At 42.0% G+C, this 12,519-nt stretch overlaps 1 protein-coding gene across 1 annotated transcript in view; it reads left to right on the forward strand.

The window, feature by feature from the left end:
* The window catches only part of mpped1 (metallophosphoesterase domain containing 1), a 97,137-nt gene that overhangs the window by 25,338 nt on the left and 59,280 nt on the right, over positions 1-12,519 (forward strand). The gene's annotated exons all lie outside the window — the stretch shown is intronic.

Raw genomic sequence — 12,519 nt, forward strand, 5'->3', positions numbered from 1 at the left:
GGGGCAGGCACTCAACAAAAGAGTGAAGACAATGAGTGAGAGAGGATTGAAAAAGAACCAGAGAGGAATAAAGGGATGAAGGGACAGAAGGATAGACTGAAGTCCAGCTGTTTCCACTCCTGAAAGCAGCCTTGCGTTCCGCTGCTGCTGTCCGCCGTGTTTTTCTGGTCTTTTTGTCTTTAATCCTAGTCGGCTGTCCCCTCTGCACCAGGAAAATTAAAAGTATTTGTTGTCTAAAAGCAGCCATTTGAATTCAAAGACAAAAGATACTGGGGTGACAAAGAACAGTCTGCATGTTGTGGGGGTCTGTTGTCACGTATGTTAAATTTCCCCCTCACAATGACTCACACACTTCCACCCACACCGTCTCCGTTTTTATTCCCTTTTGTCAGAGAAGTAACAAATTCATTCTCATTTTATGGAGAAATTGTTTGTTTCTCAGTGATTTGTTCCTTGCGGACAATTACAATAACTGACTGTATTGTTGAATGCATTTCTTTTTATTATTTTCATATTGAAGGCAGTTGGCTGGGATGGAAAACAGATGCAAACACTGGCTGCAGATTCTACTATGTAACATTCAGCTATTTGGTATTCACACCTTGTCATTTTGCAGCTTTTTTTTTCTGGGGGAAACTTTAAAAAAATTCATCCATGAAATTGAAGTTTAATTCTGCAAAGTGTGTGTGTGTGTGTGTGTGTGTGTGTGTGTGTGTGTGTGTGTGGACAGGGAAGAGGGTATCTGTGTCCAGCTGGTGGAGTTTTATATTTCTCTCTGTGATTTATTCCTCTCAGTTTACAGTTGGCCGTCAAACTTCATGGGTGAAAACTGCTCGCATTGCAGAATTTCTGAGGAAACACAGATAATGTTTATTTGTTCGAAAATTTATGAGCGCCCTGTTCCTTTGCTGTCTTTCTGCTGTTGTCTTGCTGTCTGTCTTCCTTGGGCTCACATGCACCCATGTGTCCCTTTCCTTTACATATCTTTTTTAATTTTTGCATTTTAAGCATTTAGTTGCAGTGGTGTAGTCTTGATAAGTGGGTACATATCCTCTCTCGACATCATCTTACCCAGCTATTTTATATAATGCTTATTTACAGCAGAAAAAAATGCTGCCTCCACATTAATTCATCAGTAGTGAAAACTGTTACTCTGTAACAGAGTACAACACCCACAATTCTCTCAATTAATACCTTTTTTAAGTACATTTTGCTGACATTTTCACTGTGCAACTTTTAATTGTAATGGCGCATTGCTTGTATGTTGTCATTGCATGTATTTTTTCTACCAATTAGTCACCCCCACACCCACACTCCCTCCCATGTCTGGTGGAGTGGTGTTGCTATTTAATGATATGTTCATTGCACATCCTGATTCTGCAAAACAGTTTTTGCCCTGAGACTAACATTTGTATTGTACCCCTGAGACAACATCTCTTTCAGTCAATCAACGTATTTCATATCATCCCACTAAATACACTAGTTAGCATTGGCTCTGTGGCTTGCTAGCTTGCTAATTTGTCCTTATTGTCTATGTTTTACCTTATTTTTAGCATTTGAGCAAGTGCTAGGTAAGCTGTAAACATCTAATTGGCTTGTGAAGGTTAGCTAACCAGAATGCTACCACACTAATAAGCATTTCTATTTTTCAAATTAACGCATTCTGAAAGCAATAATCTCACCTTACTTCCATAGTAGAAGAACATTTATCTAAAGTTGTGTGTACATTGGAAGTGATTCACTTGTTGCACATTGCTTTGAAACTGATTGTTAGTTTCCAGTTGCCTGTGTAATCTTCTAGTGTATTTACTACGAGGTCATATGTCAATCAGCAGTATTCACTTTGCATGGCCAGCAGTTATTGTGCCTGCAGTTGCATGACGTCACCAAATGTCATTCATTTTCTGTGGTGTCTGTTTGTCATGTTGCTGCCAGTGTGAACACAGCTTAAGAAGATAAAATGAATTTTAATGTCATCATAACATTAAATTTATACTTGCAAACTAGAGAGACGTAATAAATACATTTGAAAGATTCCACATTGGTCTTAACTTTTATTCTGCACCAAATTAAAATAGGCGTAGAATTGGTGTCTTTGTTAATCCAATCAAATAATCTGAGTAATGTTCATGTTTATAGTGCTGATTGACTGATGACGTGGTTGTCTTAGAGTTATCACATAATATTTTATATTCTTTTTTTACATTTTGAGTTCGGTGTAGTTTGTTCTTTTAAATTAGGTTTCTGTTATTTAAAAATATTTAGCAAAAACTTAAGTTATTTAGTTTTGTTTTTAATATAACTTTTCATTTTATTATCATAAGGTTTTGGATAAGGTCAAGTTTTAGGAAGTTGACAGCTATAGTCAGGTTCATAGATACAAACACAACAGAGCAACACATCAAAGTCTCCACACACTCTTGTGTTGAAAAATCTGACCAAACTCACAAGGCCTAAAACTAAAGATCTATCCATGTTTTTAAAGTTAATTTTATAAGCACAGAAACACCACATCAGTTTGGTTTCCTTTTTTCTAATGCGCTGGATTTATTGTTATTTCAGTTAACTATTTTTTTTCTTATTGATAAAGACAGCATCTGCTGTTGTCATCATATTTTGTGTGAACTATGAAGCATGTGGGGTCTGGAACACCAAGGAAAGGAAGACTTGTTACACGAGTTTGCCCTTAAGACGGGGCTTTTCCCCACTTTTTAAACCAACGTGACACAATAAGTTGATTGCCAGTGACTCCCAAAATATGAGCTTTTGCAGAAACAACATATCCGTATATGAGTGTTTGCACAGTTGGTGTTCCAGCACTTTTTCATAGGACAGATGCAAGACTTGTGTTTTGGCTGAATGTCAGAGGTTGGTTACTGTGCAGTGGGCGAGAAAGTCCATATTCAGAGAAGACACCAGAGGTGGCAAAAGTACTGACATTCTGTACTTAAGTAGAAGTACAAGTACTTGTGTTAAAAAATACTTTGGTAAAAGTCGAAGTACTGGTTCAAGTTCTTTACTTAAGTAAAAGTAAAAAAGTACAGGCTCTGAAATTTACTCAAAGTAAGAAAGTAAAAGTAGCTCTTTGGAGGACGTTTCTACCTGCTATTTTTGTGTAAAGCTAACTGAACTGAACTTATTATATATTATTGTAATAATATAAAATAATACATGAGAACACAAACGTTATTCCAATCTAAATTTTAATTCTAATGAATGCTCTCAGCTTGAATCACAAACTGTGAAAGGGAATTTAAACACAGCTCTGTTCTCTGTGTCCTCCATAGTAGAGGGTGACTGTGCCTCCACCTAAACACAAACATGAGGATACTCAGGGGTTACAGTGGGATTCAGAAGGTGGAGGAACACTAAGATCAGCTGTAGTGGCTCTGCATGGGGAGAAGAACCACAGCTTTCTATTGTAGCTGCAGTAAATGATGTTGGTGTGCAGGCTGTGATCAGCTGACCTGCTGCTGCTGCTCTGAGGTTTACTGCTCTGTGTGGATGAAGTGAACTCACAAAGATGTAACCCAGTATTTCACAGCTCTCTGAGCTGATCTCCATCCCCTACACTGACAGCATACAGGCTGTAGAAATGTTGGATTCAGTGAATGAATCTCAGCATCAGCAGCTTTGATTCAAACTCATCTCTGCTGCACTGATGTAACCTGTTACTCTGACCATGAACACAAAGTGCACCAACACAGAGCTTTACTGTAAATACAGTACAACAAGCTAACCCGTTTATTATGTACTAAACTGCAGTATTTTCATACAATCTTTGAATAACACAAAGTCAGCATACTTCAGTTTGTTTTCCAGTCCTTACCTTTAACTCTAACCTCTCTTCTTCCTCTCCTGTCCTCTTTCTCCATCTCTGAGTGAACTTCTCTCTCTTTGCTCTCCCTGAAATGCAGCAGCTCTTCTTTTAGCTAGTAGACACACTGTGTGACAAACTGCACACACTTTGTGTGTTTGCTGATATTTGTTGAGCATTTAAAAACGTTGCATTTACCTGCCACACGTTACTCCCTTCATGCTCGCTCCTCTTCAGTAGCGCTAGCTAAGCTGTTTATGTGCCGCGAGCATAACTTACGGATTCGGTCCGGCCCGCTGTGACCCCTGATTATAGCGCTATAAATGAGACATTAATTATATGGGTTTGTGTATTTAATCCCTTTGTACCCGATAAGCCCCGGTGATGGAGGATACGCCAGTACGATTGTCTCTTATATGTTAACATTCCTCCGTTTAGGCTCAGATCGCTTGATGACTGACGGCGCACTGACCGGAAACGCAAACTTCTCCCTGACGTGTTAAAAAGTAACGAGTCTGTTTTGAAAATGTAAGAAGTAGAAAGTACCGATACTTGTGTAAAAATGTAGGGAGTAAAAGTAAAAAGTACTCAGAAAAATAAATACTCAAGTAAAGTACAGATACCTAAAAAATCTACTTAAGTACAGTAACGAAGTATTTGTACTTCGTTACTTCCCACCTCTGGAAGACACAAATAAACAAATGACTCCCAGGAGATTTTGTCAGATGCTGTTTAGTTAGATTTAGACCTTATGGTACATTACTGTGCAAAAGTCTTGAGCCACCCCTCATTTCTTTATATTTTGCTTCCATTGAGCCAGACTTTCTTGTAATTTAAAGTGGTCTTGAGCAATAGTTCTTCAAGTGTTCTGACACTTGACAAAGGCACTTTGTGACAAAGGCAACCTTTGTCACAAAACAGAATGTGTTCCCATTTCTTTAACTGAATCTACAAAAATGCCATAGAGTACACAGTTTGATAGACACAAGATAATATGATTGTTGCACTAACAAATAATCCAAGTAATATTTAGATGTGTATATATTAGGTAAATGTTTTAATATTATAAGGTGATTCTCAAAGAGCTATTAGCCAAAAACCTATCTCAGCATGGTGTGCAGTGTCCATAAGCTAAATAAAATAGAGGACAAGTGGACAAGTGAAGGACAGAAGGTGAAGTGGGAGGCCTGAAAAGATATTAGAGCAGATCTGAAAGTCATGTCCTTATGAAACAGGGGAAAAAATCAAGCATATACTTAACACAGCCCCTGGCAGAGATGCATCTAGCCCTTCAGTTGATTCATCTGAGCTTTACTGAAGCCTCGTCAGAAATGGCTGTCAAGAAGCTATTCTTAAGGAAGGGAAAGTACACAAGAACTGGACTGAACATCAATGACAATAGGTCTTATGGAGTTATCCATCCAAATCTGAAATTTTTGGTTCAATATGTTGTCAGCATGTATGAAGGAGGTCAGGGGAGAAAATCTATAGTGTCTGTAAAACATGGTGGAGGCTCTTTCGTGGTTCAGGGCTACATTTCAACCAGCGGTCTTGAGATTCTTGTCAAAACTGATGGAATTATGAACATAGAAATATATAGTCAGATTTTGATCCATTATGCAACACCATCTGAAAAAGCATCTGATTGGCTCTGGTTTAATATCAGCATAACAATGATTCAAACACATTGCCAGTACAGTAAAAGTATATACCTGAATAGAAAAACAGACAATGAACTCCTCAGAGCCTGGACCTCAACACTACTGAAGCAGTGTGGGATCATCTTGATCCCACAAAGGCAGCCAACATCCAAAGAAGAGTTTTGGGATGTCCAAAGAGAAGCCTGTAGAACTATTCTTGAAGACTGCTTAAAGAAATTACAAGAAAGCTTGCCCAAAACAGTTTAGACTATGTTGAAGAATGAAGGTGGTCAAAAATCTGGAGCTAAAATGCTAAACTTTATCTGGCCAATCGACTGTGAATTCAGTTAAAAAAGATCACTGGAGAAGAGCAGAGGTTGTAGCTAGGCAGTTTATTGAACTTCTACAAAGGAACAGAATCAATAAACAAAAGAAAGCAAAAGTGCCCCGGGGTGTATGCCTTAAGCATGTGCACGTCAGACAAAGACTGACTAGGCAGATTTTTTAAGACAGATCATCCTATTTAATTGCATCTAACTTCCATGTACGCACCAATTACTTCCAGATTTGTGTCTAAATCTTTAAAAAAAAAAGTTAAATATGCTTGTGCACCTTTACCTTGCAGAATATGTAAGTATATAACATGGGTTACATCATACGTGGATATTAATGATCTCATGGTGAACCTACCTTGTCAGCCATTATTTTAACTACAAAGCAAATATGACTTCATAGTAGGGGTGGGGTAAAAATGAATATGGAGTAGCAAATTAAACTAAATATCAATATTTTACAAAATAAATTTAAATACTTTGGGAACACTATAAACAACAGGGCTCTTATTCAAGATCTCATGCACCACCATACTGAGATAACATTAGCTGAGCAAACTTACTTTTTAATTGTTAAAGGTTTGCAAACAATTGCTCTCTAACTTATGAATGGAGACAGATTCCCAACATGTTGCCATCATTCTAAATCAGGGGTAGGGAACTCCAGGCCTCGAGAGCCGGTGTCCTGCAGGTTTTAGATGTGTCCCTGATCCAGCACACCTGACTCAAATGACTGAATTACCTCCTTAGTCTGCAGTCAAGTTCTCCAGAGTCCTGCTAATGACTTCTATGTGTGATTCAGGTGTGCTGGATCAGGGACACATCTAAAACCTGCAGGACACCGGCTCTCGAGGCCTGGAGTTCCCTACCCCTGTTCTAAATGAATCTTTCTCAGTGAGCACAACTCAAAGGGACACAACTCAGCTGGCTGCCAGTTGATTCTATTCCTACAGAAAAGGCTTTTCTACACTACAGGAGCAATCAAAGTCGTTATTAAGATTAAGATTAAGATAGTGTTTATTTGTCACATGCACAGTTATACACAGTACAATGCACAGTGAAATGTATTTTGTACCTGCAACCATATATACACACACCTATAAATAAGAAGAATAAAAATAAAGAAAAAAAAGTAATTCACACTATACACTATACTCTATATACTATACACTATACACACTTTTATAAATTATAATATTTACATTGTGCAATAATGGTCCAGTTAGGGCTCAGAGTTGAGCAGACGGATGGCTTGTGGGTAAAAACTCTTCTTCAACCTTTCAGTCTTAGCCCTCAGGCAGCGGTAACGCCGGCCTGATGGGAGCAGGGAGAAGAGAGAGTGTCCGGGGTGGCTGGGCTGTTTTAGGATCTTCATGGCCCTCAGCCTGCACTGCTTGGTGTAAATGTCCTGCAGGTTGGGGAGGGTGGTTCTGATGGTCCGTTCAGCTGAACGAACCACCCTTTTTAGGGCCATGAAGTCCTGCTTGGTGCAGTTTCCCATCCAGGTGGTGATGCTCCCACGCATGATGCTCTCGATGGTGCAGGTGTAAAAGTTCCTGAGCACCTTGAGTGGGAGCTTGAAGTCTCTCAGCCACCTGAGGAGGTAGAGACGCTGTCTGGCCTTCTTCACAGTGATGTTTATGTGATGAGTCCAGGACAGGTCCTGTGAGATGGTCACTCCCAGGTATTTGAAAGTGTCCACTCCTTCCACCTCAGCACCACTGATGACAAGTGGATGGTAGTCCCTCTGCTGCTTCCTGCTGAAGTCCACGATCAGTTCCTTTGTTTTGCTGACGTTGAGCAGGAGGTGGTTCTCCTGGCACCAGTTCTCCAGGCGGGAGACCTCTCTCCTGTAGGCTGTCTCCTCATTGTGAGAGATTAGTCCCACAACAGCAGTGTCGTCAGCAAACTTGATGATGACGTTGGACTCTGACGTGGCCTCGCAGTCATGGGTGTACAGTGAGTACAGCAGAGGGCTGAGCACACAGCCTTGGGGGGATCCAGTGTTGAGGGTGAGGGAGGATGAGGTGAGGTGACCCACTCGTACCACCTGTGGTCTGCTGGTCAGGAAGCTGTGAACCCACCTGCACAGGGATGGGCCCAGGCCCAGGTCCAGCAGCTTAGAGACCAGCCTGGAGGGAACTATGGTGTTGAATGCTGAGCTGTAATCTACAAACAGCACTCTCACATAGTTCCCCTTACCAGTGTCTATGTGTGAAAGGGTCTTGTGGAGGAGGAAGGATATGGCGTCATCTGTGGAGCTGTCTGGCCGGTATGCAAACTGTAGTGGGTCGAGGGTGGTGGGCAGTGAGGAGGTGATGAATGTCTTGATGAGTCTCTCAAAACACTTCATCACCCCAGAGGTGAGTGCTATGGGCCTGAAGTCATTGGGGCTGCTGGGGTGTGGTTTCTTTGGGACAGGGACTATGATGGACTTTTTAAAGCAGGTGGGAATCACACACAGTTTCAGTGAGAGGTTGAATATCAGTCTAAACACAGGTGCCAGCTGGTCAGCGCAGGTCTTAAGGACACGTCCACTAATACCGTCTGGTCCAGCCGCTTTCCTGGTGTTTACACGTCTAAACGCCCTCCTCACGTCGCGCTCCGTCACAGTGAGTGTCTCCGCCCCTCCGGCCGGGAGCACAGCGGGCTGTCGGCTTCCCGACTCAAAGCGCGCAAAGAAGATGTTGAGTTCATCAGCCAGAGAAGCGTCGGCACTCACCGGGTGTGTGTGTGGTGCTTTGTAGTCCGTGATGGTGCGTAGTCCCTGCCACAGTCCCCTGGGGTCAGACTGTTGTAGTTGCTGTTCCAGTCTGCGGCCGTAGCGATGTTTAGCCTCTTTCACCGCTCTGCGGACGTTGTATGATGCAACCTTGTAGTCCTCCATGTTCCCAGAGGCGAGGCCGGAGTTGTAGGCAACGGTGCGGGACCTCAGGGCGTCGCGGACAGATTTATCCACCCACGGCTTCTGGTTGGGAAAAGTCCTGATGGTCCTCCTAAGTGAAGTGTCTTCAACAACTTTCCGTAAACTCCTCGATGTCTCCGCCCGCGCTGCTGCGAAACATGTCCCAGTCGGTTGAATCCAACGCACCCTGCAGAGCGGCCTCTGTTTGATCAGACCACCGTGTCACTTCTCTCACAGCAGGGGGTTCCTGCCTGAGCCGTTGTTTGTATTTCGGCATGAGAAAGACAGAGGTGTGGTCAGACTTCCCAAAAGGCGGAAGAGGCTTTGCTTTGTAGCCATCTTTGAATGGAGAATAGCAGTGGTCTAGGGTCCTCTCTCCTCTGGTGGGGCAGTCGATGTGTTGAATCAATTCCGGTATCAGCTTTTCCAAGTTTGCACTGTTAAAGTCCCCGGCTACGATGAGAGCCGCATCACGCTGGTTAGCCTGATAGGTGGAAATAGCCTCATGTAGCTCGGATAGTGCAGTGTTTGTGTCCGCCTGAGGTGGAATATAGACAGCGCTGAAGATGACCGAAGTGAACTCGCGGGGCAGGTAGTGGGGGCGGCATTTCAGGGTTAGGAGCTCCAGGTTAGGTGAACATGATTGTTTCAGAAGGACAACATTCCTACTGTCACACCAGTTGTTGTTAATCATTAGGCACACACCTCCTCCTCTTGATTTTCCAGACCCATGAATACCCATTCACCCATGAATACAAACATGTTCTACATTTCTACATTTAAGTGCTTTCGAGCTAACATTCACACACACAATCACACTCCAATGAATGCATCAGGAGCAATCCGTGGCTCAGTATCTTGCCCAAGGATACTTTGGCATAGAAACTGGACCAGCCAGGGATTGAACCACCAACCTTCTAATTACAGTGTATAATGTGAATGAAATCAGGGGTAGCTCAAGACTTCTGCACAGTTTTAGAAAAAGTTAGAAAAAGCTGTGTTGCCTCTATTTCCTGATCACGAGGGTGATGAGTCTTGCTGTCACATCTAATATACGGTGTAACTGGTTGCTTGAAGAGGAGCTACAGCAACAGCATCACTGGTTTTCTCAGATTTTACTTTGATTTATTTAAACTACTACAAGGCATTAGCTGCATATACACGATGATGATTTATGATGTTTTGGGAGGAATCACTGCTATAAAGTCTAAAGTCTGGGAACAAGGGCCTGTGTGCACAGTAAACAGATTAAATTAAAGACTGTATGATTAAATACTATGATTGACTGCAGCATTACTTTGCAAGATTTGCACTTACATATCTGTGGCGATTTTAGGTTGGTGTACAGTAAATCCCGTTGCACAGTGGGAGGGACAGGTTGCATAACTGCTTATCCACACCACTGAACCTCTGTTACACGATGGCCTCATCAAGGGCATTTATGCTGCTTGGCTGTCTCTGTCTCATTCTGGTGTCTCCTGAAGTTTAAATCATTACATTTGGTTTTTTTGGCATCTTACTAAAATCTCATCCTCTTCCTCCTCACCTCAAGCCTCATCTTTTGAACTGAAGTTAGGGCGCAAACACATGGCAACGTGCATAAACATGTTTATTTATTCCTGATATTGTCGCAAATACTTATTGTCAGCAGATTAGACGTGACCCTCCTGCAAAAGCGGCAGCTAACAGCAGGAAAAACAGCAAAAAAGTCAGTCAGTCTGACAAAAAAAAAAAACCCAAAAAACATTTCATATCCTCAGCAACTCACCTCAGTATCACCTTCTCGGACTCACTCACCTGTGTCGGACTCCTTTCACAATATTTTACAGCCTTTTCCAGAGTGAAAAATGTGAACGGCATTGATAGCTTTGGGTAAACAGTGGACTGACAGCCTTCCACAGACAGGGAAAACCTCCAAGGCGGATCTCGATCCGGTTCAAACAGTAGCAGAAACACGTTACGAGGCTCAGAATAAATTTAACGTGTTCTCTCTTGGCTGACTGTAACAGGCTTGTCCTACAGTGGCCACTGTAGCTAGGATTATGCACTTGTATTGGAAGGGGGGGGAACAAGCAGAACTCAGATGACTGCAATCTATTGACATCTACAGTGATGAAATTTTATAAACTGTACCTTTAAAGTGGAAAGATTCTTATACAGTATTTGTTTCAGGAATGCTTACACAAATTGTTGAAGAAGATTATAGTTAGGGTTAAGATTACTGTTGGATAGTGCCCAATGATGGCTGGTAACAATCAAATGTGAGCTGTAAATGGAGTTTTACTATGACAAGAGTTTTACTATGACAGTGGCAGTCTGTGGATCAGGGATGCTTCAGAGCCATTTTTTTCAAATCTCATCATCTTTTGCATGACTAGGAAGCACATGAGGTAGGAGTCACAGTGTTGATATGGCCAGCAGAGTGTTTAAGAGTACAGGGAAAATTATTCCAAGCAATTTTGCAGTGTAACAAATGAATATCAAAGAAAAATGTTTTTTTACTACTACTGTTTTCACTATGGGCCTAAAAGGTCCAGTGTTTAGCTGATTTTTTCTGTTTTTTATCACCTGTTACCTTTCTTGAAATTTGTGAGACTATTGTGTGGTATAGAAAGGTAAATATTAGCCTTCAGTATCCAGGGTGCAGACTTTGGCATTGTGCTTTAAAGCACATGCCAATTGGCAAATGGAACACATGGCAATTATTGCATCAGTCATGTGCAGGGATTTTATGCATTTTTGGAACACAAATAGAAATTCTGAAACTAAACCACATAATTCCCGGTGGTCCTGAGAGCTTTAGTCAGTATATGATCAAAAGTAAAGATCAAATTATTATTTTAGAATGTATTGTTCCTCTAACATTGATTTATTCGGGGATGACTAAGCCTCGGATGCCAAACCCTGAAAAAAAAGGAACAAAAAGGAACATCTTTTGATTATCTGTGTCCGTGTGCCTTTGTTGAGGTGCAGCCCCTCATTTATGGGCCTTTTTTGGTGTCTGCTTGACAACTAAACACAAGCCCTTCTGCCAAACAAATTGGAGCTGTGTTAGGGAGAGGGGGCGGCCCAGACCCAAACTGCAGAGATGGGCACTCTTTGACAGCTGCTTTCATCTTGTTATTATTCCTCCTTCACACTCAAGGATTTTTGGGCTTCCTAAAGTATTTCTGTCGCTCTCTCCTTCCTCTCCCACTCTTTCTCTTTTTCTGTCACTGGGCTGTGATTGGCTGTTATGACAGAGCCGTCACTGGGCTGTCAGCCTCTTCTAAAGCTCAGTTTAATTACTCCTTTTCACTAACATGACACGTTCATGCACAGATGCATGCAAACTCGCACACACATGAGAAAGTCGCTCACAAACACACATGCTGACACACAAACCAATGTGCTCAGCTGCGTGCCGCATCGTCCTGCCAGTGACAAAAAAAGAAAAAAGCTGCGGTGATTGAACTCTCCGTCAGCCATTTTACCTGACAAAGCAGACCCCCAGATGTTTGTCAGTGTTAGCGCTCTATTTCCTGAGCCAAGCTTTGAAAACACTGCATCGAATTGTGAAGGCCCAGCCACCACTGGGTTTGATGGGCTCAGATCGATCGCACGCCCTGCTGTGCCAAGCTTTGAATAGCCAATTAAAGCCACTGAAATGGAGGAGCGAATACGAGTTGACTTGAAGGAGCGAGGCTTTGATTAGAAGGGGATGATGGAAAAGAAGGGTCTAAAGATGCAGCAGTTATTACCATAGTCTGTAAATGTTTAATATTCTGCTTTGTAAACCTAACAATGATCCCTCCTCATCCATCCTTCAGATAAAGATTCCCTGAC

This window comes from Archocentrus centrarchus, chromosome 23 (genome assembly GCF_007364275.1).
Source record: "Archocentrus centrarchus isolate MPI-CPG fArcCen1 chromosome 23, fArcCen1, whole genome shotgun sequence".
Lineage (NCBI taxonomy): Eukaryota > Metazoa > Chordata > Actinopteri > Cichliformes > Cichlidae > Archocentrus > Archocentrus centrarchus.